Source organism: Heterodontus francisci, chromosome 1 (genome assembly GCF_036365525.1).
Source record: "Heterodontus francisci isolate sHetFra1 chromosome 1, sHetFra1.hap1, whole genome shotgun sequence".
NCBI lineage: Eukaryota > Metazoa > Chordata > Chondrichthyes > Heterodontiformes > Heterodontidae > Heterodontus > Heterodontus francisci.
This window is the reverse complement of record NC_090371.1, coordinates 75,104,194-75,128,318: the sequence shown is the minus strand read 5'-3', so window position 1 is coordinate 75,128,318 and position 24,125 is coordinate 75,104,194. Positions and strand designations below refer to the sequence as shown.

Genomic DNA, 24,125 nt, shown 5'->3' with positions numbered 1-24,125 from the left:
ATCTAGATTAACACGCCAGTGCAGCATTGAGGATGTGTTACTCTTGTTGCTCTGACCAGTAAGATGGTAAACTGAGGCCCGAATTGCCCTCTCAAGTAAGCACAAAGGATCCCTTGGCTCTATTTGAAGAAGAGCACAGGAGTTCTTCCCAATGTCCTGACCAATGTTTAGCCCTCAACCAATGTCACTAAAACGGATGATCTGGTTACTATCAGATTGCATCTGTGGAATTTTCCTGTGTGCAAACTGGCTGCTGCATTTCCTATATTACAACAGTGACTACACTTCAAAAAGTACTTCATTGCTGTAAATCACTTTGGGACATCCTAAAATTGTGAAGAGCCCTATGTAAATCTTTAGAAGCTCAAAATTACTTCATTTAAAAATAAAACTCTAAATGCAGGAGAATAGCAATCACTATTGATTTAAATTGGGGTGGAGCTATAATAGTTACTTCTAACTATGTTCAGTATTGGTTAATAGTGGAATGGTAATGAAGTCTCAACAATATGGAGTGGCATAATTAATAGCGTAAGCCAGTTAGTTCGTAATTTTCTCTTTATGCACTCTTCAAGAGTGTCATAGATGTGTCATTACTATAGTGTAGGTCTCCAAAAGAATCTGAGCCTAAATTATTTTTTGGAAAAAAACTACTGCTGGTGACATGCAAATAAGTCAGTGCACTAATGTGCTATACCATAGATGGCAGGGCATGCATGTCCCTCTGAATCCCCATGCACTAATATCCAATGTCTGTCAGGATATTTGTGAAAGGCATACACTAGAATAAGAAGGAAGGGAAGTGCATTTGTTCCACACCATTTCAATTCATAATAGCTGGTTTCACATAAAAGGCAGGTGCCCAGTGTGGAAACCTACACAATGAGATTTCACTGAAACAGCTATCAATATATTAAATGCAGCAAGTTGGCATCTCTGTAGGACTGACTTAGAGTCAATGGGGGAGTGGAATGGTTTGTCCCTGTGTCCAACAAACTTTAAGCAATTTTTCCCCATTGTACAGGAATCCCTGTGTTATCTGGGAGCAAGAAATTTCTGAAAGGAAGGTAATGAATTTCAAGTGGTAGCTAACAGTCGAGTTTACAATGGAAGGAACTGTCCAGAGTGTTTGCCACTCAGACAACTGAATTAGCTTTAATTTATGTGAATCTTCAGGAGACCTGAAGCATGGAAATGTGTGTAGCCTGTCACAGGAAAGATACTGACACCATACCAGCTGTCTCATTAGTGGAGAATGACCCCTAATGCAAACAGGACACAAAGTGAAGACTAATGACTGTTTAACAGGAAAAGCAGAAAACTGATCATTTCCTACAATATCCCGTAGGTTTCATTTTAATTGCCATCTGGTAAAACTCAATGGATTTAATTTCCAAACTCTTTTTCATTCCATTTACCATGAAAAGAATACCGTTGCCTTATATGTGGGAACACAAACAAATTCCTAACCTCTAACAGCATATGAAAGTAATTTATGCTTTCAAAAATTACTGTTGTGACACATTACAAGCTGGTAACAATTTCTATGCTTTCTTGTGCTGTTCTTCAATGTTATCTAATTGTGATGCATTTTCATTGCTATAAATGATTATACTGAACGGTTTTTATCATTTTGGTATCTTCAGGCTATCTGGTGCAGGTGTTTTAAATAAAAGGGGCACTAAATCTGACTTCATAAAATCACAGCTTGTGTTTCCATTAGTGTAAATCAATTTCCCCTTCTCCCTACTGGAGTGCATAAGTCATATTTTATACTCATTTTGTACCACTACTGCTTTTCAGTAAAACTTCCAATCTACCAGTGTGCACAAACTGACACTGTATTTGTAAGCACCAGGATTGATTGACAGGCATTTTCCAGATCACTCCAGGCAGTGTATATACTGTACATCCCTGCTGATCTATCTGGGAGAACCTTTATTGGCATCTGGCTCCTGATATTGCAGACAAACCAAACACAGATGCTTCCCTGAGCATCTTTGTTTTGTCCATAAATGTCACCATAACTTGTCATTTGAACTCCCTCTCCCATTCCCACTCTGACTGCTCTATCACTGATCTCTGTTCTCATAAAACTCAATGCCAGCTTCAAGAGTAGTATCTTTCTCCTGGTCACTCTGCTGCCACCTGGTCTTAACATTTACATTAATAACTTCAGAATTTAGCTATATCCATCATTCTCTTCACAGCAGTGGGACTTGTGCATGATGAGGATTTGGTGGTGTCTGGGAAGAATGAGACTGACATGATGGGGGAGATCAGTGACCCCCTTCATCAGAGCACAGCGCTACTGGGACATAACTGTAGGCCCATCCTTTTCTCTTTACGCTACTGGCAGATTCACTATGTCTTGGTTGCATTTTCTATTTTCATATCTGTTGCATCTGTAGCTTTTTGAAAATACATTTTTCTCTTTCTTAATTATTTATCTCTCAAGCTTTAATGTACATGGAACACTCCCGTGTCTTTGCACCCCCTCCTCACTATTTGCACACTTTGTTCTTTCTATACATCTGCATTGCCTCATTGATGTTTTTTTATCACCTCTTCTTTTTGGCAGTTTGCAGTTGATTTAACACACTAACTCCATCTCTATGATTGTTGTATCTATTGATCCCCCAACACCTCTCTTGCCCCTTCTTCTCTCTCTTTTGTATTTTTTTGAAATGTCACTTTAGCCTTCAGTCTCCATCTTGCAGAGAATATCACCTGACCAATAATCTGTGAAACCCATGGCAACTCGGAGCTGGCCAGTAAGCAGCTGACTGATGCCCCAGTAGGAGCAACAAAAGCATCAACACCCGATGAAGGAGGATCCTGGCAATAGCACTGTTCTGATAGTCCAACAAATCATGAGTCTGATTCACGCAAAGGTACAGATTCAGGAGTTACTACATTAAAGTATGCCTAAAAAAAACAAAGGCCAGGAATTTCTCGGAGCTGCTCCCGTTCTGCCTTTGGAACAGCGGGAATTGTAGTGGAAACCCCACTTACACCTGTAAATGGGGTTATCGCAGCACATCTGCAAAAGTATGGTGGTGAAGCAAGAACAACTCCAAGAAAAGTATTGGTCAATAACAGCAACCGTCTGCAGACTGAAATCCATCAACTCCTCAAAGCTGCTACTGAGAAGCAGTGGCATCTTTTCTGTAGAGAATGAGAGCAAGGTTCCCAATGATTTTGGCATCAGATGGAGAGGCTTACGGAGAAAAACCAGTGTAGGAATATACCAACAATCCAGTGCTCAGGATACAGTCCAGAGACGGAAGTGGGCACTGTCACCACTAGTCACATGTGCGGCCGGCTCACCGCAATCACACGGTGGCCAGCCAATTATAATAATGGAGCCACAGGGCCCGTCCAATCACATGACGGGGCAGGATTCGAGCGCCGATAACATCAGATGACTCCGGAGCAGGTGCTGGCTTAGACTCATTTGCTGTTTTGTTGTCCCTGCTAAAGTCACTGTTGGAATAATTCCTGAATACACCCCACCCTCCGGTGAAGGACATCGCAGGAGGCAGAAGAAAGACACTGGGTGGCCCCATGGTTTAGTGATGCCTCCCTGGAGATTAAGCATCACCTCATTCTGACAGATGCAGGGCTGCATCTTGGCCAGAGGCCACCTTCTTTCTCAGCTCACCCCCATGAACTCTCCTGAGAGCTAGCGTGAGGATGAGCTATATAGGAAACCCCAGTAGGAGACGAGGGGCTGCCATTAGCAGAACTGTTGTTGATCTTTCTACAAAGTATGACTATCTCCCTCTTTCCACTTGCAGGACAAGAGGGCCCATAACAGCAGAGAAACATCGCAGACTGGCAGAGGAATACCAGACATCCAGCCTCTCTCGACAGCTGAGAAGCAGACACTGGAGTTAGCCGGGACCCAGGGCGGCCGCTCAAAAGCAGATGGTGAGACTGGAGTCTCCGCACAAGAGAGTGAGGATTGTCTTCAAACGCCTTACAGTTCACTTCTGGAGATCCACATCATGTATGATTGGCATAACGACATCTGCAAAGCCTAACCCACACATGTTTGTGTTCTATCATGCAGGTTGGCGTCAGCAGGAGACTCCCGCAGAAGTGGGTGATCACTTCACCTCTGAGAAGGATAGGCAGTCAGAGGATTCATCATCACATGACTCTCCTACAGCTTCCATCAATGCAGATACTTTCACCTCAAAAAGTTTATGCTCAGCTGTAGAATTAGGGTCACAAGCTGGTGACAGCACAGCACATACGCCCGAACAGTTGGCTGAGGATGAGACAGCCAAGGCCTCTGACAGTCGGACGACTGTGGGTGGCCAGGCCCATGGTGAGCCCCAGGCTCATGACGAGCCTCTGGAGTCAATAGCACAATGCATGCCGGAGTTGCAGAGAGAGGTAAGGCAACATCTGGCGGACATGCCAGAGGCCATGCGCAGCTATGAGTGGATGATGGAGGTGTCCATCCATGCCATGAGTGTTGAGGTGTCTTAGGCACGTGACTTCCTCCATCGAGAGGCTGGCGACCCTCATGGATAGCCAGATTCCGCAGATGCACGCAGACCTGCACACCAAACCCTTGGCCATGTGTTCAACGTAGTAGTGACAAGGCAAGGGAAGGACAAAGCCCCTGGACTCTTCTCCAGCTCCTCGTCCTTCTCTGGTCAGCAGGGAGGTTCAACTGAGCCTTGAAAGGGAGGAGGAGAGGCTTATGTCCACAGCTGGGGGCTCCTCTCAGGGCACTCTGAGTGTGGACAGCGGCTCCTCAGCCCCTCTGCTAGTGAGCCCAGCGCCAGTAGCCTTGAGAGCTGAAGAGAGTCCTGCATCTGTGCAGGAAACCCTCAGATAGCTGGGGCCCTGCAGGCCTCAGGTACCCAGATGACGGCCACCAAAGTCATCACAGGCCAAGGGGCAGCCTGATCAGCAGCCTGTCTCCAACACAGCTGCTAGTGCAGGGGTTCCACCTCCTAGAAGCACTGGGAAACGTATAAAGAAACCTACCTAGAGACACTTGGGGTTTTATAGGTGTTTGAAATTTAACATTTGTTTTGTCTTATAAAGTTTTTTATTTTGAAGTTTACTTTCATTGTGAAAAATGCTTATTTCATGCCTTAGTTGTGATATGCTGACTCAACCCGTCCCCCTTAGTGGCTGCCAGTGTAGGCACAGCCCTAATTTGGTTAGCATCATCCATGGGTCTCAGAGCGTTGTTAAGCTGGGCACAAGGCAGAAAGGAGGCACCAGACTGAATGTATTGAGGTGAGCCTTTATTGATTTTACTCTGAGAGGCCATCATGGTGGCTGGAAGGGGGTTGGTATGATGACTGTCTCTTGCCTCCTTGGCCTGTCACTCAATGTGCTTGACCTCCGGTGCAAGGGGTTCAACATCCAGCGCTGCCTGCCCATCTCACTCCTCCCTGTCCTCCTCGTCAATTGAGGAGTGGAGATCAGTCATTTCCTCCTCGTACAAGGCCTCCCCCCTCTGTTGTGCTAGATTGTTATTCGCGAGACCCTGACTGGAACATTCTGCAGGGCTCCACCAGATCGATCTAGGCACCAGAATCTCATCTTCAGCAGCCCAATGACCTGCTCAATGGTTGCTCGGGTGGAACCATGGCAAGAGATGTATCTCTCCTCTGCTGCAATGTGAGGGTTCCTCATAGACATCAGTAGCCATGTCCTCAATGGGTAGCCCTTCTCTCCGAGAATCCATCCCTGAAGGCAAGCGGGGGGCCAGAAAAACAGCAGCACCTGGGACTGTCAAGTATGTAGGCATTGTGGCTACTTCCTGGGAAGCAGGCACACACGTGCAGGAAATGCTTTCAGTGGTCGCAGACCAACTGAACGCATGTAATGGAAGCTCTTCCTGTCGATGAAGGCAGTTGGCTGGTCCATTGAGAGTCTTGATGGCCACATGCATGTAATTCATCACACCTTGCACCTGGGGAAATTCAGCGATAGCCCCGAATCTGATGGCCCACTCAGCCTGCCTGTCAGGGTTGGTCCGGTAGCGCACGTAGTTGCCAGCCCTCTTGAACTGGGCATTGGTCATCTCCTTGATGCAGCGGTGGGTTGCTGCCTGAGAGACGCCACACATGTCCCCAGTGGATCCTTGGAATGATCCAGATGCAAAAACGTTAAGTGCCACGGTGATCTTCAGTGCCACGGGTATAGGGGGTATAGGGTGACTATTGAATTCCATAGGTCGCAACTTGTCTTGCAGAATGACACATTAGTCGGTGACAGCCTCCCTGGACAATGCTGCTCAGACATTTGGAGGTAACTGATTTGAGTCCGGTATCCTCTCTGGTGCAGGTGGGCCCTTCTTTCCATGGCCAGCTGCTGCTGCTCCCGTTGTGGAGCTTCACAAGCATGTGCAGCTGCCTCTTGGCCCTCCCTCCATCAGAGGTGTGGCATTACGCCACAGGGGTCCAGTCTCAGCCAGTCTCCAGCCCACTGTCCTTGCAGAGATGAAGTTGCCTTGACAACTTTGCCTTTACTACTGCTCTCAGCTGTCTCATTAATGGCCCTCAGTGTCCAGCCTTGCTGATAGCCAAGCCTCTCACCCTAATAGTATGGCCATCCGAACCGCTCACCCGAGACCAAGCCCCCCAGCACTGTCACCCGAACCCAAGCCCACCCATGCAGAGTGCACAGCATTGTAGGCCGACAATGACCTCCCACTCACCGCGATCCCCCTATACAGTGCTGGTCATGGCTGCTTACCCTGACTCCCAATTTCAAATTCTAGTCTAACCTTATTAATAACACATTTCTTAAATTCCACAGTACCACTCCATAAGAAATCAATATGCATCATGAAGATGCCTGAAAGTTTTTCTTTATGATACGAACAAAACATTGCAGGATCTGCTTTTAGTTGAACAAAGATTTCATTGAAAAATAATGATACCTGAATAAAAATACCTGAAGCATAATTCAAGCCATAGACATATTTGTTTAGTTTCAATAGTTTTCCTTCTGCATCTGCTGCCTCTTTGGGTGGTTTCAGAAACACTTCTCTCTGAAAAGCATTGCCTTGCAGAAATGCAGCTTTTATGTCATTAACCTGCACTCTCATGAATATATGGCCAAAGGATCTAAGAAGATTTTTAAGATTACTTTTCCAGCTGTCGCACAATCCACTCTAACATCTGTATCACCCAGTCACTCTTCAAAACCCCGAGTAACTGGCCTCGCTTTAACCTCATAAGTCTCATTTGCAAGAACTTTTTCAGTACAAATCCACCTAAATTGGCCATTATAAATTGCCCCTAGTATAGGTAGGGGAATTGAGGGAAGGTGGGGATGGTAGGAATATGGGATTAATGTAGGATTAGTATAAATGGGTGGTTGATGGTCGGCACAGACTCGGTGGGCCTGTTTCAGTGCTGTATCTATAAATAAAATAAAAGACAAAGCTGGTTGAAAAATAATGATACCTGAATAAAAATACCTGAAGCATAAATAATAAACTCCAAACTCTCTCAAACTAACTAACTCTCTTTGGTTTGCCTTTCTTATTAGTTTATCCTCAAGTTTATAGGAAGTCACCAAAGCTTCAAGATCGTGAGGACTTCTACTTCTATTTCTGTTATATGGCTAGTCTGTGACTCAGTTGGTAGCACTGAAGTGCTGTCTTTTGAATGAGATGTTAAACTAAGGCTCTGTCTGCTCTCTCAGGCGGACGTAAAAAATCTCATGGAACTAATTTGAACAAGAGTGGCGCAGTGGTTAGCACCGCAGCCTTACAGCTCCAGTGACCCGGGTTCTGTTCTGGGTACTGCCTGTGCAGAGTTTGCAAGTTCTCCCTGTGACTGCGTGGGTTTCTGCCGGGTGCTCCAGTTTCCTCCCACAGCCAAAGACTTGTAGGCTGATAGGTAAATTGGCCATTGTAAATTGCCCCTAGTGTAGGTAGGTGGTAGGAGAATGGTGGGGATGTGGTAGGGAATATGGGATTAATGTAGGATTAGTATAAATGGGTGGTTGTTGGTCGGCACAGACTCGGTGGGCCGAAGGGCCTGTTTCAGTGCTGTATCTCTAAATAAAAATAAACAACAAGGGAGATTTTCCTGGTGTCCTGGCAAATATCTATCCCTCTATCAACATCACAAAAAAATTATCTGATCATTGTCACATGGCTGTTTGTATGAGCTTGCTGTGTGCAAATTGGCTGCTAACTTTCCTAACATTACAACAGTGACCACACTTCAAAATTACTTCACAAGAAATAGGAGCAGCAGTAGACCATATGGGCCATCGAGCCTGCTCTGTCATTCAATACGATCATGTCTGATCTTAGGCTTCAATTTCACTTTCCCACCCACTCGCCAAATCCCTTGATTCCCTGAGAGACCAAAAATCTATCTAACCCAGCCTTAAATATATTCAGCGATGGAGCATCTGCAACCCTCTGGGATAGAGAATTCCAAAGATTCACAACCCTTTGAGTGAAGTAATTTCTCCTCATCTCAGTCCTAAATGATCGGCCCCTTATCCTGAAATGTGCCTTCGTGTCTTACATTCCCCGAACAATAGAAACAAACAACCTCTCAGCATCTACCCTGTCTAGCCCCTTCAGAATCTTGTATGCTTCAATGAGATCACCTCTCATTCTTCTAAACTCCAGAGAATATAGATCAAATTTACTCAGCCTCTCATCATTGGAGAACCTGTCATCCCAGGGACCAATTTAGTGAACCTTCACTGCACTGCCTCCAATGCAAGTATATCCTTTCTTAAATGCGGAGCCCAAAACCGCACAGTATTCCAGATGTAGTTTCACCAAAACCCTGTACAACTGTAGCAAGACTTCTTTATTCCTGTACTCAAATCCTGTTGCAATAAAGGCCAACATGCCATTTGTCTTCCTAATTGCTTGCTGTACCTGCTTGCTAGCTTTCTGTGTGTCCACCCAAGTATCTTTGAACATCAACACTTACAAGTTTCACACCTTTTAAATAATGTTCTGCTTTTCTATTCTTACGACCAAAGTAAATAACTGCACATTTCCCTACATTATACTCCATCTGCCATCTTGTTGCCCACTCACTTAACCTGTTTATATCTCCTTGCAGCCTCTCTGTGTCCTCCCCACAGCTTACCTTTCCACCTGCCTTTGCATCACGAGTAAACTTACTTACATTACTCTCTGTCTCTTCATCTAAGTCACAAATATAGATTGTAAATAGCTGAGGCCTTAGCACTGATCCTTGCAGCACTCCATTATTCACTGCCTGCCAACTTGAAAATGTCCTGTTTATGCCCACCCATTGCTTCCTGTCCATTAATCAATCCTCTATCGATGCTAATCTATTAGCCCCAACTCCATGAGCACTTATCTTGCCTATTAACAACCTTTTGTGTGGCACCTTATCGAATGCCTTGTGGAAATGCAGGTATACTACATCGACTGGTTCCCCTTTATCTACCCTACTAGTTACCTACTCAAAAAACTCTAATGAATTTGCCAAACAGGATTTCTCTTTAGTAAAACCATGTTGACTTGTTCTAATCATACTGTGCTTTTCTAAGTGCATTGTTAAGACTTCCTTAATAATAGATTCCAGTATTTTCCCAACATCTGATGTTAGGCTAAATGGCCTGTAGTTCCCTGTTTCCTCTTTCCCTCCTTTCTTGAAAAGCAGTGTAACATTTGCCAACTTCCAATCTGATAGGACTGTTCCCGAATCTACGGAATTTTGGAAAATCATAGCTGGCGCATTTTCTGTCTCTGCAGCTATCTCCTTTAGAACCCTAGGCTGTAGGCCATCAGGTCCTGGGGATTGTCGGACTTTAGACCCGTAAGTTTCTCCAATACTTTTTCTCTGATGATATTTCCTTAATTTATGCACTCTTTTTAGCCCCTAGCTTACTGTCTATTTCTGGTATGAAACTTGTGTCGTCTGCTGTGAAGAGAGATACACAATATATTTGTGCAGTTCCGAAGAAGGGTCACTGACCCGAAACGTTAACTCTGCTTCTCTTTCCACAGATGCTGCCAGACCTGCTGAGTGAATCCAGCATTTCTTGTTTTTGTTACACAATATATTTGTTCAATGCTTCTGCCATTTCCTCATTGCCCATGGTAATTTCTCTTGTCTCTGCTTCTAAGGGACCAATGTTTACTTTAGCTTCCCTCTTCCATTTTCTATGCATATAAAAGCTCTGACAATCTGTTTTTATATTACTGGTTAGTTTAGTCTAATTTTCTATTTTTTTCCTTTTTTATCAACTTTTTGGTGGCCCATTGCTGGTTTCTAAACCTCCGACTTGCTACTCTTTTTTACAACATTGTAAGCCTCTTCTTTTAATCTAATACTATCCTTAACTTCCTGAGTGAGCCATGGATGGGTCATTCTTGCTGAGTTTTGTTTTTCAATGGAATGTATTTATGTTGAACATTGTGTATTGTTTCTTTAAAGGTTTTCCACTGTTCGTTTAGCACCATACCTTTTAGTCTATTTACGCAATTTTCCTTAGCTAGTTCTCCCCTCATACCAAGGTAATTGGCTTTGTTTAAATTTAAGATTCTTGTTTGTGATTGGAGTATGTCACTTACAAACTTAACATGGAATTCAACATGGAATAACTTATGATCACTATTTCCCAGTGGATCTTTTACGATGACATTACTAATTAACCCTGCTTCACTACACAATACTAGATCTAAGATAGCTTTTTCCCTAGTCGATTTCACAACATATTGCTCCAAGGAACTGTCCCGAAATCATTCTGCAAACTCATCTTCTAGACCATCCTTGCCAATTTCATTGTCCCAGTATATACGAAGATTAAAGTCCTCCACAATTATTACATTGCCTTTGTTACCAGCTCCAATAATGTCTTGTTTAATGCACTGTCCAATGGTATAATTTCTGATTTAAACTACTCCCATGAGTGTTTCTGATTCTTGCTTTTCCTAATTTCCACCCATATTGATTGTACTTCATGATCTTCTGAGGTCAGATCCTTTCTCACGAATGTCTTCATGTCATCCTTTATTATCAAGGCTACCCTTCATTGGCAGTAAAGCACTTTGTGGCGTCCGGTGGTTGTAAAAAGCACTATATAAATGCAAGTCTTTCTTTTTTTCTCTTTTGTAGTGTCACGCACACAGAAGTGCAATGATACAACAGTCGTGGACTAACTCTGAAGAGTTATGAAAAATGGACTTTGTCTTTAAAAAATTAATCTTTATTTTAAATAGTGAACAATGGTCCAAAATGGCCACCAAAAAAGGGGATTAGTCTTTTGTGTATTCAAACTGTTTGACAAAGACAAAGGACAAATTATCAAAGCAAAAGGTGTTAATGGAACCCATCTTACGCTTATCTTAAAAACATTCCAGAATTGAATGTCTCCTTCTGAAACAAAGGAGGCATGCTGTAGGCACGTCCTGGGCCATTGTGCAATCACAATGGGGAAGAGAGAAGAATGTCTCCTACCAGAAGCTGAGAAGTGACAGTTTTACCTTAACAAAAGACAGCCAGAGAGAGAGAGAGAGAGAGAGACAGAGAGAGACTGACACAGAGGTGAAGCCACTTGTAACAGCTTGAGTTCCAGCCAAGCCAGAAAGGGCAGTGCCCTGCTGAAAAATCCTACATCTACAGTATACAGCAGTGAGAGCAACAGAACCTTTAATCAAGAGAGATATCTACAATCATCTCAGGCCTGCATCCATTTAGAAATTGACTCACAAGAGAATTCAACAAGTTTATCGTAACCTTATCCCCCACTAAAAACCACATTCCTCTTTCCCTTCTCTGTTTCTTTTTCTGTGTGTGTGCAAGAGTGAATACGTGAGTGGATGTGGTTGTGACAATTTCAGGATCGGAGAGTCTCCTAACAGTGCAGAGCGATTGCTGACATTGGCAGTGCGTTCGCGCATTTGCCAGATTGCGAGTATGAAGCCGTGCATGTGCGCAGCGACAACACCATATAATGATGCCTGAGTGTTGCCTCAGCCCTCAATGGCCGCGATTGCCACCTCCGTTCCCGATAACGGTACCTCGTTCCCTCCTGCGATCAATGCTTCAATCACCACCTCTCTTCCCTGCTCCCTCCCATGATTGCTGCCTCAAATGCTGCTTCTCCTCCCCACTTCCTCCCGCGATCTCCGCCTCAATCGCCACTTCATCCCATCTTTCTCTCCCAGTCCCAATGCTCTCCTCTCCATCCTGCCTCGTCATTCACACCCCACTAGCAAACCCCTGCCCGGCCGATTCTCTGGGCAGCGAGACAGGAAGCAAGTGGTGGGATGGGGCAGCGAGCAGTCAGGAGCAGTGGGATAGAGCGGTGAACAATTGAGAGCAGGAGAGAACGTCAGGATGGGGTGGGGAGCTGCAGGATAGAGCAGCAAGCAGGCGGGCTTGGAAGGGAGCGGGATGAGCAGCGGCGATCGCAGGAGTGAGTGGGAAACGGTTAGCGGCAATTGGGATGGCGATCACGGGATGGAGCGGGGAAGAGAAGTGGTGATCGCGGGTATGAGTGGGAAACTGAATGTGGCAATTGAGGCGGCGATCACGGGAGGGAGCAGGGTACTGTTAGGGGGGTGTGGTCGTAGCGATTGCGGCCTTTGAGGGATGAGGGAGAAATACATTTTCAGATTCAAAGAGGAGAGTTTCAAAAGGAAAAAGAGGAAAGGAAGATGCAAAGAAAGGAACAGACAAGAAGATTTGAGTTACAGAAACTGCAAACCCAAAATGAAAATACTGTTAGTTACTCAAACCTTATTCCCAACTCAGAGCAAAACTTTGATGTGCTGAGACACTCAAGACTAGTGGCAAAATGTAATGAGGAAGAGTCATATTTTAACTCATTTGAGAAAATAGCTACCAAGCTAAAATGGCTGAAAGAATTCTGAACTCTCCTCTTACAAGGGGAGTTCGTGGATAGGGTTCATGAAGCTTTTTCCCTGCTATCAGAAGAAAGTTCATCTTATTATGAACAAACTAAAACTGTAATTCTAAATGCATATGATCTGGTACCGGAAGCATACAGACAGAGATTCTGACACACCAGGAGAAGATCCGCCCAGACTTGCATTGAATTCGAAAGGCTTTTGATCGCTGGATACAATCTCTCAAGCTAGAAGCCTCGTATGAAAATTTGAGAGAAGTGATGTTGATGGAAGAGTTTATAAATAGCATCTTAAGTAGGATAAGAACCCACATCAAAGAACAAAGCGTCAGAAGAGTAAGGGAAGCAGCTACAATGGCCGATGACTATGAATTAATACATAAATCCCTAACTCCAAATAAATGAGTCTCGTAACTCATATAAGCTGGGGAGAGATAGCAGGGATGCAGAGGAAGCAGAAATAGGCTCAAGAGAAAAGTACAGCAGGGAAGGAAAACCCCACCAGTCTCCAACTTTTAAAAGAAGGAACCTAGGGGATAAACCAGTAGGGATCCGCCAACATGTTTCCAGTGTGGCAAATCTGGGCATGTCCAGGCCAATTGTTTGTATGCCAAAAAACAGCAGGAAGTGCTGCAGTCAAGCCTGTGTCTGTGGCTTTGAAAGTGATAAGCCGGTGTTCTAATATAATGAAGGGCAGAGCACGTATCAGAACTTTTTGCACAAAGGAAAAAAAGACTCATTTTGTGTCCCAGGCACCAGACAAGGAGACAACCATCCTCAGGGATACCAGTTGTTTTCAGATGCTACTGGCAGCCAAACTGTCAGAAATGTCACTGGAAAGCAGGGCGAATAAAAGGTCCCTTAGTTAAAATTTACATACAGAATAAATTGGTCACCAGGGTAGTGACAGTTGGAATCATTCTGAGCTTACCCATGCAGGGGGTAGACCTATTGCTGGGCAATGACTCGGCAGGAAGCACAGCATTGTACCCAGAGCACTCCACAGAGACTGGAGAAACTGAGGGGAGAAAACAAAACTGGACAACTGCAGAGAGCCGGGGAAGTCCCAAAAATCCCACATTGGGTGATAGAGCCAGAAGAATATAAAAGGGCCCAGATACAGCCAAAAAGATTTTAAAAAGCTAAGTTAACAGCTGCAAAAACTGAAAGAAAAGCAACTGAGATATGGTCAGCTGAAACCTTTTTTAAAGATTTAAATAGGGACGAGGAAAGTTCACAAACAGGAAAGCCAAGCGTGAGGGAGATACCTCACCTGGTTGAAGTGCCACAGGGGAGTGCAGTGGAAGCTGGACCACCACCTGCAAACAGTAGTGTCCCAGAGGACATGGGGCAGATTCGGGAAACACCTATCTCCGAAGTAAAAGGAAAAGGGGCGGTAACATACCCTAAAGAGAACCACACTTCTGAAAATCACAAGATAACTAAAAGTCAGATCAGCATGGATCTACCCACTGAAGAATCACACAATCAGGTTCCAAATCCGAAACTAATCAAACCAAACAATTTAGAGTCAGAACTCAGCAAGAACAGGGGGCAAGAAGAAGTCCCAGATGCCTCGCAGGGGCTAATAAACAATGTATCACCCACTATCACCCTAGGAATAAGAGCTATCAATGGGCCAGAACCTGAATGGTTAACACCATGTATTGTGGAAGCGATAGTTTAGAGGTTAAAGCTTCTACAAGCAGGGAGCCTTACAACAAGCGGTAACAGAAATTTGCATACTACAAGCTTCACCAACAATACATGGTCCTGGAGATTAACGCTCCCAAAGTAGTAGAAACTGGTGTGAGAGAAACGATAACCCCATTTGACAACACAGAAGCAAAAGAAATGCAATTTACAACACAGAAGCAAAAGAAATGCAATTTTTTGACAGTACCTCATCCAAAGGAAGGATGATAAAAAAAATGTATACTTGAACCTAAAATGCCTGTTATCAGGAATGCCAGCTGTAGCAGTTGTAAAATGGAGGACTGAATGACATAAATGTGTACAGTGGTGTGACCCTAACCTTTCTTACAATTTCTTTTTCCTTCATTTTAAACCCAAAAAAGAAACATAGAAATGAAATCCAAGGAATTTCCTTTTTTTCCTTTTTGGGGAGGTGTCATGCACACCGGAATTGCGATGATTCAACAATCATGGACTAACTCTGAAGAGTTACAAAAACAGACGTCGTCTTTAAAAAATTAACTTTTATTTTAAAAAGTGAACAATAGTTCAAAATGTGTATTCAAACTGTCTAACAAAGACAAAGGACAAATCTTCAAAGCCAAAAGGTGTCAATAGAACCCATCTTACACCTATCCTACAAACATTCCAAAATTGAATGTCTCCTTCTGAAACAAAGGAGGTGTGAAGTAACCACGTTCTGGGCCATTGTACGATCTTTTTCTTTGGCCTTCTTGTCTCGAAAGACAATGGGTAAGCGCCTGGAGGTGGTCAGTGGTGTGTGGAGCAGTGCCTGGAGTGGGCTATAAAGGCCAATTCTAGAGTGACAGGCTCTTCCACAGGTGCTGCAGAGAAATTGGTTGTCAGGGCTGTTACACAGTTGGCTCTCTCCTTGCACTTCTGTCTTTTTTCCTGCCAACTGCTAAGTCTCTTCGACTCGCCACGCTTTAGCCCCGCCTTTATGGCTGCCCGCCAGCTCTGGCGAACGCTGGCAACTGACTCCCACGACTTGTGACCAATGTCACAAGACTTCATGTCGCGTTTGCAGACGTCTTTAAAGCGGAGACATGGACAGCCGGTGGGTCTGATACCAGTGGCGAGCTCGCTATACAATGTGTCTTTGGGGATCCTGCCATCTTCCATGCGGCTCACATGGCCAAGCCATCTCAAGCGCCGCTGACTCAGTATTGTGTATAAGCTGGGGCTGTTGGCCGCCTCGAGGACTTCTGTGTTGGAATTACGGTCCTGCCACCTGATGCCAAGTATTCTCCAGAGGCAGCGAAGATGGAATGAATTGAGACGTCGCTCTTGGCTGACATACGTTGTCCAGGCCTCGCTGCCATCCAGCAAGGTACTGAGGACACAGGCTTGATACACTCGGACTTTTGTGTTCCATGTCAGTGCGCCATTTTCCCACACTCTCTTGGCCAGTCTGGACATAGCAGTGGAAGCCTTTCCCATGCGCTTGTTGATTTCTGCATCGAGAGACAGGTTACTGGTGATCGTTGAGCCTAGGTAGGTGAACTCTTGAACCACTTCCAGAGCGTGGTCGCCAGTATTGATGGATGGAGCATTTCTGACGTCCTGCCCCATGATGTTCGTTTTCTTGAGGCTGATGGTTAGGCCAAATTCATTGCAGGCAGCCGCAAACCAGTCGATGAGACTCTGCAGGCACTCTTCAGTGTGAGATGTTAAAGCAGCATCGTCAGCAAAGAGGAGTTCCCTGATGAGGACTTTCCGTACTTTGGACTTCGCTCTTAGACGGGCAAGGTTGAACAACCTGCCCCCTGATCTTGTGTGGAGGAAAATTCCTTCTTCAGAGGACTTGAACGCATGTGAAAGCAGCAGGGAGAAGAAAATCCCAAAAAGTGTGGGTGCGAGAACACAGCCCTGTTTCACGTCACTCAGGATAGGAAAGGGGTCTGATGAGGAGCCACCATGTTGAATTCTGCCTTTCATATTGTCATGGAATGAGGTGAAGATACTTAGTAGCTTCGGTGGACATCCAATCTTTTCTAGTAGTCTGAAGAGACCAAGTCTGCCGACGAGGTCAAAGGCTTTGGTGAGATCAATGAAAGCAATGTAGAGGGGCATCTGTTGTTTGCGGCATTTCTCCTGTATCTGACGAAGGGAGAACAGCATGTCGACGGTCGATCGCTCTGCATGAAAGCCACATTGTGCCTCAGGGTAGACGCGCTCGGCCAGCTTCTGGAGCCTGTTTAGAGCGACTCGAGTAAAGACTTTCTCCACTATGCTGAGCAGGGAGATTTCACGGTAGTTGTTGCAGTCACCGTGGTCACCCTTGTTCTTATAGAGAGTGATGATATTGGCATCGCGCATGTCCTGAGGTACTGCTCCCTCGTCCCAGCACAGGCATAGCAGTTCATGTAGTGCTGAGAGTATAGCAGGCTTGGCACTCTTGATTATTTCAGGGGTAATGCTGTCCTTCCCAGGGGCTTTTCCGCTGGCTAGAGAATCAATGGCATCACTGAGTTCCAATTTTGTTGGCTGTATGTCCAGCTCATCCATGACTGGTAGAGGCTGGGCTGCGTTGAGGGCAGTCTCAGTGACAACATTCTCCCTGGAGTACAGTTCTAGGTAGTGCTCAACCCAGTGGTCCATTTGTTTGCGTTGGTCAGTGATTAGGTCCCCTGATTTAGATTTGAGGGGGGTAATCTTCTTGATGGCTGGCCCAAGGGCTCTCTTAATGCCATCATACATTCCTCTGATGTTTCCGGTGTCTGAAGCCAGCTGAATATGACTGCATAGGTGTTGCCAGTAGTCGTTTGCGCAGCGTCTGGCTGTTCTTTGCGCAGTGCTTCTGGCTGCTCTAAGAGCTACGGATGTTAACTCGCTGGGGGCTTTCTTGTAGTTCAACAGTGCAATGCGCTTAGCAGCTATGACAGGTTCCATTTCTTCATTGAGAGATTGAAACCAGTCTGCATTTCTCTTCGCACTTTTGCCGTAGGTGGTCAAAGCTGACTCATAGATGGCGTCTCTGATGTGGGCCCACTTGGGCTCAGCATCCCCTGTGGGAGTGTTTAGAAGGGCTGTTACAAGTGAATTTAGAAATTTTTGTAACAGCTGTGGGTGAGAAGTTTTGCTTGTGTTGATGCGCGGGCAGCCCTTCTGCTTGGAATGATGCAACTTCTTTGGTCTGAGTCTAACCTTGCTGCACACCAGGGAGTGGTTGGTGTCGCAGTCCACACTGTGGAAGCTGCGTGTGATTTGAACACTGTTTAAGGCGGCTCGCCTTGTGACAATGAGGTCTAGCTGGTGCCAACGACGCGATCGTGGGTGCCTCCATGAAACCTGATGACAGGGTTTAGTGGGGATCACCATGGGGAAAAGAGTAGAATGTCTCCTACCAGAAGCTGAAAGTTGATATAGTTTTACCTTAAAAAGACAGCCAGAGAGTGTGTGTGCGAGCGAATGCGTGAGTGGATGCGATTGCGACAATTTCGAGATAAGGCATATTGACCAATAAACAACTGACTTTCTGTTTTTAAATCCTACAAGAATCCTGTTGCTTTCTCTTTATTTGAAAACTAAAACACCAAGGGGGTAAACTCTAATACAAATACATTTGCTCCGATCAGGTGGGGAGTTGAACAGGGGGAAACATCACATGGTCACATCACATGACTGTAACAGTGGTCTTTATTTCATTGTCAAATCTATTCAAGCTCTGGCCTCTACTTCCGCCATTATGTCTGCTGGGACTACTACTGCGACATCAACCTCTTGCACTATCAGAGGTTCTTTCTACAGTGCACGATTGTTTTCTAATGCAAGAGTCACTTCCGGATGCACTCACAATACTTGCACTGCCTTTCTTACTTTCCACTCTTTCATCCCATCCTACCAGGCTGAACATTCAACTAATATTTAAACTTGCCAGTAGCTTTTCCTGCATGTCCCACAATTGTTACATCCCTTCATTCACTAGACCTCTCTGACATATAGGTCACCCGAATACCCACTCTGGGCAATGGACCTGTGGATGTGATAGCTCCATCATGTGTATCGTGATCACTCAATCACCACTATCCAGCCCTTGACCTAACACAACCTGTTCCTCAGGACCTTCATAGGGAGGTGGTGGCGTAGTGTTAGTGTCACTGGACTAGTAACCAGAGGCCCAGGCTAATGCTCTGGGGATATAAGTTCAAATCCCACTACAGCACATGGTGAAATTGGAATTCAATTAATAAAAAAAAAATGGAATTAAAAAGCTGGTCTAATGGCGACCATGAAACCATTGTTGATTGTTGTAAAAACCCATCTGGTTCACTTCTGTCCTTTCGGGAAGGAAATCAGCCATCCTCACCTGATCTGGCCTACATGTGACTCCAGATGCACAGCAATGTGGTTAGCGACGCCCACATCCCATGAACGAATAAACAAAAGGGCATTCGAGCGACAAGATAACTCATTTATTTCTATCACCTGCTCAGAGGCCAAGATTTTTGTAATCAATTCCGATTAATCATGACGAAAGAACCTTCACAGTTTGATTGCAGGACCCTTCTATTCCCTATGACCCTCTCTTTTATAGTATACCAAAGCTCCTGAATTAAATTCTGTCTCAGATGAACTCTTCTATTAACCTTGCATACCCTTCATCAACCACACCTGCATCTTTCAGCAGGGTTTTAAACCTTCAGGTGTTTCCAGCTCCTTTCCTTGTTGCATGTTCATGTTGTGCAAAGCGCAGCACACCACCACTTTGCATGATACCCTTGAAGGTCTGTATTGGAGGGCTCCCCCAGAGTGATCAAGGCACCAAAACCGCTTCTTCAGAAGACCAATGGCTTGCTCGATGGTTGCCATGGTGGAGTCATGAAAACAGTTGTACTGTTCCTCTGAATTCGTCATTGGCATTATGAGCCATACCTTCAAAGGATATCCCTTGATACCCAGGATCTAACCCTAGAGGCTATGTACAGTGGGTGAACAGTTGAAGCATCTGAGACTGCCTCAAGATGAACGAATCGTGGCAGCTGCCAGGGAACCTTGCCCACATTTGCATGAAGCAGTTTATGGTGTTTACAGACGAGCTGTCATAGAGGCAGTGGAAACCCTTCCTATTCACACATGCCCCAGCCTGTTCCAGCGGCGTCATAATGGCCACATGGATGCAGTCCACCACCCCCTGCACCTGAGGGGATCCTGCCATTGAGGCAAATCCTACAGCCCTCTCGGCCTGACTATCCACATCCGTAGAAAATTCGATGTAATCAGATGGCCTCGCACACAGCATATCAGTCCCATGTTATGCAGACATGGGCAGCCAATTGACAGATTATACAAATGTCCCCAGCCGTGCCTGAAAGCAGCCAGTGGCATAGAAATTCAGGGCAACTGCCACCTTCACAGCCACAGTCACTGGATGTCTGCCCGCTCCTTGGCGTCTGAGGTCATCATGCAGAAGTGCGCAGATGTCCGCAACCACCTACCATGTAGCATGCAGCCTCCTACAGTACTACTGCTATGATAGATCTATGAAGCTGAGCTATTGCCTATAAACCCTCTGTTCTGGGTTGCGCCTTCTTCTGCGTTCCACCCCTCCCCCCCCCTGCCCCCCCCATCCAACTCATACACAGGCTGCTCCTCTTCCGTGATCAAGCAACTCACTGAATAAGTGGACCCCATGTCCACTCTTGCAACTCACTGATGTGGTCTGCTCATCCCAGTTTCCTAGCAGATTATGTTGGCCCAAGACAACCTAAATTTTCAGCCCAACACTTGTTACAGCAGCAGTATTAGAACCTCCATGACCTGTCTCTTCCAATGCAAGGGATTATCCCTGTTCCTCCCCTCTTTATAGTGAGGACTTTCATTGCTTCCCACTGCACAGCAGCCTCCCCGACACACAACATGGGGCCCATATGATGTTCACAAGATCTTACGGCACTCTCTGTATGTTGCTTAATTGACATTTAATTGACTCTAATTGCTTATTGATGCTGTTGGGCGGGAAGACACTGCTGTGTTTACCCTCCTCTGACAACAGAGGGGAGCTGACCCAACCTGGAGCTTTCAGGTTTTGCTCCTGGTCCTCCCTCCAAACCCACCTCCCCAGGGCCAGGAGGATTCCGGCCATTGGCCGGAATTTTACAGTGGGCGGACAGGAGCCGGACTCCAAGAGCTCCCGCTCTGCCTGGGGATCCGTCCCGTATTTTACGGATCCCCAGGCTTTAATTGGCCCAAGGCGGGACTTCCACCCACTTGAGGGAGCAGGTTCCACCTCAGTGAGCTGTCGGCCAATCAGCAGGCCGGCAGAGTTTAGTCTCAGCAGCGCCACTGGGAGCGGTGGCCACTATTGGGACTGCAGCCCAGCCGATGCCATGGACCCAAGAGAGTGGGTAAGTTTGGGTTGCCTCACCAGGGAGATCGGTCGTGCCCTGGAAAGGCAGCTATCGCTAGGCTGCCTTTCATGTCCCCAGCACACCCGATTGCCACTGGTAAAATACCCATGGAGGCGGGTGAGGGCCCTTAAGTGTCCGTAAAGTGGCCACTTAAGGGTCTTGATTGGCCTTGGGCGGGCAGGCTGTTTCCCACCCCCCGCCAACCTCCGTAAACTTGTCCGGAGGCGGAATCAGGGCGGGTAGGTCACCCGGAGCCTGCCGCTCAATTTTACGCTGCCTCCACGCCACCATCTGACCCGCTGGGGCGGCATAAAATTCCGGCCATTAACAGCAACCAATTGAGAAATTTTGATACTTCTGCAACAATGCATCATTACAATCCAACTGCAAACCTATGACCACCAAAACTAAAACGTCTAAAAAACACGTTACCAGTTTTTCCTTAAAAATCATTTTGCTTCACATTTCTTCAATGCAAATGTTGTTCAGCATGATCACCAGCAATATCATCGGGATCAAATTCACTGTCTTACCATGGATTTTTGCAGGTTCCAAAATGTACCACTCCTGCCATGTTTCAGGACTGTCAAGCAACAAACTTGGAGCAAAATAACAACTACCATACTTTCTGCATTTTGTAAAATTAATTGATGTTATTGAGTTTTGTACGTCTCGAGTCATTTTCAGCCGTCCCTATTGAATACATCGTGGCATTTATAACAGCATCTAATAACAAGGCCTCTATTGTATTCCGAAAGTTAAAGCTGCAGCCGAGTTGCTCTACATTACAGTAAAAGACCTTACATTATGCAGGCCTCCTTTAAACTGGCAACACTTTAACATGTGCTCACACACAAGAAAAAGGAGTTTCAAATAAAACAATGGCACAGCTGTGCAGTGGATTTCTCGGGTGAAAATCTCTTTTGTCAGCAACAGCTTACTATAAAATTAAAAACACAGACCTAGGGATCCCAAGTCTCCCAGGATGTCTGGGAATCACCCAGTTTGAAGTATGTTTCTTTGCTTTCTGACAATGTTGTTTTACAACAGATTTCTGTCCATACCAGTCACTAGAAAAAAAAATTAAATGTAAAACAAAGTATCATTAAAATCTACAGCTCCACCCTTGGCATAATGACTTACACCAATGTTTGTGTTTTTAAGCTTTTCTTGTCAGTTGAGCATCACATGCACTGGCACTGTAACAACACTGCTCTGTTTTCAATAAATGAACTGCTGTAAGTGTATCATGAACGAGGCTTACTGAGTGTTGTAAGTCAATCTTACATTGAAAATATGAAATTTCCTAAAATCCTTACCACAGAAAGTACTTCATCCAGTTCAATCATTTATCTGTATAGCAATATATAAAATATGCACAAATTTTCCATGTAAACACACATGCAGTAAAAGGCAAGGTCTCATTCTCTTCCTATTCATGTCACTGGCAAACCACTTAAGTTCATCTTGACCTGCTATCTCACTTTATCTGTCAGTATGTAATGCACCAGGAGCTCACAAGGAGAAACTTCGATTTACATGAAAACTTTTACATTTTCCTTAAAATAAATAAGTTCAGTGCACTATACTATAAATAAAACCGGCTTGGATCATTGGTTACAAGTCTGCAATAAAAGCAGTAATAAAAGCTTCAGGTTCAACTGGCTTCAGAAAGAACTCCCACTTTCATCTTATGGTCTATGGCATCCTCTTAACTTGTTGAGAGTATTACATTGCATAGATTAATATGTAACTAAATACATACACATGTATGCACAAGTGGATTTCCCAGTAGTGTTCCAATCTATTTTCTATGGCAACTGTTCTCTAGTACAGCACACATATTATTCCACGGTAAACATCATCCACCATACACTGTGGGTGTTACAATGTAATGGAAGTGAGCCTTACAGAGTGGCTTGAAGAGAATCCTGGTGACCAGCTGCAGTGAGTGCTAGTTGTCTTTGGATTTATTCCTCTCAGTGCTCATGGTACTGACATCTGGTTAATTTTGCATATTGACACCACAGCTTTGAGAGTTTCCGCAGCTCAAGTGCAAATATTATTTTATTCTCTCTTCTCAGGGTGCTAATCCTTGTTGGATAATATTTCCGGGGCATCGATAGCCTCTATTAACTCATCCAAGTGATCAGCCTCATTATAATAACTGTCAGGCCCCAGGCAATATTCCTGTCAGTACCAGGAAAGTTGCCTTGGGGGTGGGGGTGGTGCTAGGACTGGGGAGCCTGCAACAGTGAAGCAGCGACTGGTACCTTTGGGCCAACTGAATAGGGGATCCACTTCTTTTGAAATTCACCAAGTTTGGGACCTTAATTGATCACCCTTCCTCCAACATTGCTGTGACATTAATGAGGGTAAATATGTCATATGACATTATCCCATGACAACTGCATCATGTAAATATGCTTTCCTATATTTGGGAAGACGTGTTCAATGGGCAGTAGTAGGGAGGACAGTCCAGGCAAGGAGTTAAAAGCCAGCTGCAGCTAAATTCTTAGAATCATAGAATCTTATAGCATAGAAGGAGGCCATTCAACCTGTTGTGCCTGTGCTGGCTCTTTGAAACAGCAGCCATGCTTAGTCCCACATCCCACTTTTTGTCTGTAACACACGAATTTCCTCAGCCTCAAGTCCTTATACAACACCCTTTTAAAATTATTTATGGAATCAGCTTAGAATCATCGAAGGTTTATGGCACAGAAAGAGGCCACTTGGCCCATCGAGTCTGTGCCAGCCAAAAAATGTTCCCCCCATTCTAATCCCATCTTCCAGCATTTGGTCCATAGCCCTGCAGATTACGGCACTTGAGGTGCATATCCAGATATCTTTTGAATGAGTTGAGGGTTTCTGCCTCAAGTACCCTTTCAGACAGTGAGTTCCAGACTCCCATCATCCTCCGGGTGAAAAAACTTTTCCTCATCTCCCCTCTAATCTTTCTATCAATCACTTTAAACCTATGCCCCCTAGTCACTGACCTCTCTGCTAAGGTAAATAGGCCCATCACCTCCACTCTATCCAGGCCCTCAAAATGTTGTACATTTCAATCTGATCTCCCCTCAGCCTTCTCTGTTCCAAGGAGAACAACCCCAGCCTATCCAATCTTTCCTCATAGCTGCATATTTCCAGTCCCGGCAACATCCTTGTAAGTCTCCTCTGTACCCTCTCTAGTGC

At 45.1% G+C, this 24,125-nt stretch overlaps 1 protein-coding gene across 7 annotated transcripts in view; it reads right to left on the bottom strand.

Annotated features, from left to right (window-relative positions):
- Positions 1 to 24,125, bottom strand: part of pdzd2 (PDZ domain containing 2) — a 632,977-nt gene that overhangs the window by 434,741 nt on the left and 174,111 nt on the right. The gene's annotated exons all lie outside the window — the stretch shown is intronic.